Source organism: Myotis davidii, unplaced genomic scaffold, assembly GCF_000327345.1.
Source record: "Myotis davidii unplaced genomic scaffold, ASM32734v1 scaffold371, whole genome shotgun sequence".
NCBI lineage: Eukaryota > Metazoa > Chordata > Mammalia > Chiroptera > Vespertilionidae > Myotis > Myotis davidii.
In genome coordinates, this window is record NW_006283135.1 from 776,268 (window position 1) to 778,056 (window position 1,789).

Consider the following 1,789-nt stretch of genomic DNA (forward strand, 5'->3'; position numbering starts at 1 on the left):
CTTTCCCTTATTAGTTTCACAGAGGATCATTTTACTGATAGAAAATAGTACCTAAACTCTTAAGGCTAAAAATTTATTTATATCCTAGACAAGTGGGAAAGTGGATCTAAACCCTAATTCCTTGGGAAATTTTTCACATTGGAGATACCTAGTTTCCTTAAATGTCCCTAAGCCTTTTTCTGCTCATGTGGAGTAGGAAGGAGGAGCTTGCCACCTGTCTCCAGTTTTCTCAATCTGTCAGTACTAAGGGGACCATGCAAATTGACTGTGTTATTTGCTTCTTTGGATCATTTATTGTTCTTTTTTTCCCTTAGGGAAGAACAATTAGTGCTGACAAGTGAATTTTTTTTCTTCTAAACTAGAATTGCATCCATGAGCCACCTTTAGTCTCTGTATTGCCTTTCTTTATGCCAGATGTTCTTGATGAAGACAATGGAAACTTGACCCAAAGAGGCTATCATATGTCTTTCGCTTATTTTTGGCCCTTCTGTTGTACTGCCATCTCTTATTCTTTGAAAATTTGTCCACAGTTCTCTTTGCTAACTTATTTTTGGGTCAAATTTATTCCTTATATTCTTGGTAAAATAGTATATATATGTGTTTTAAATTGATTATTCCTGGCATATTCAATTCTAGTATTTTTGTGTGTATTTTTAAAAATAATATTCAACTCTAGTTTTCTGTTGGTTGATTGGTTTAGTAAAACCTCTGGTTTTCAGTAATTTATGGATTTTAGGACAGTAATTTTGAATTATTATGAAGTTACAAACTGCTTTAAATAGCTGGTAGCCATGAATTTCACTTCATGAGAAAAAGTTCTTATATACATACATGCAAAATTTTGCATCCAATTTAAGGGTGTTTTTGTCTCCCCTGCTTCCAAAGTCTAAGTGTACCTTAGATTAAGCAAAAGACTAACAACATTTATTAAAATCTTGCTATGCCAGTGCTTAGTGTGCATTATTCTTTATTACTTTTCACAAGAAACGTATGAATTGTAAATACTATTATTATCTTCCTCTTTTTTTTTCTTAAATGAGGAAACTATAGCCTAGAGAGGTTAACCAAGCTAAAGTTATACAATTGGTAAGTGGTATAGCCAGGATTTAAACCTGATGTGACTTCCTCTATACTACGATGAAGTAAACCTGAAGTAGTGTAGATTGGGCTTCAAAGGTACTATGGACTACTGAGAGCAAAAAGAAATACCTAATATTAATATTTATAATAAGCCAGGAATTTTTCTAGAATCCTGATGTTATGCTGTTTAACAGGTGAGGAAACTGAGGCACACAGACATTAAATAACTTGATGAAGTTCACACAGCTAGCAAATTTTGAAGCTAGGTTTCAGACGTAAACAGTTGACCTCCAGACTTTTTAAAAAATCCTCTCGGGAGGAAATATTGATTTTAGAGGAAGTGGGAAACATGATGTGCCCTGACAGGGAATCAAACCCACAACTTTTTGGCGTGGGTTCAGTTGCTCCAACCAACTGAACCACCCAGCCAGGGCAGTCTTCAGACTTTTTTCTTTTCTTTTTAATATATTTTTATTGATTTCAGAGAGGAAGGGTGCCGGGAGCCGGTCCATCCTTGCTGTTTCAAGGGACCTGACATATATGGCATACTGTTCTTAATATGTTTGCTCACCTTCTTGGCACTATGTGTTTTAACCAAGGTCACCTCTCTGAGAAAGGTTGTTTCCCCAGGTAGGGATTTTTCCCTGAAGTTAGGGAGGGAATAAAACCCCCTAACTAAGTGCCAGGCGGGTAGTTACTCACTGTAACT

General features: G+C 35.9%; 1 protein-coding gene across 4 annotated transcripts in view; it reads left to right on the forward strand.

Annotated features, from left to right (window-relative positions):
- STIL (SCL/TAL1 interrupting locus) overlaps positions 1-1,789 on the forward strand; it is a 43,445-nt gene that overhangs the window by 2,260 nt on the left and 39,396 nt on the right. The window lies entirely within an intron of this gene.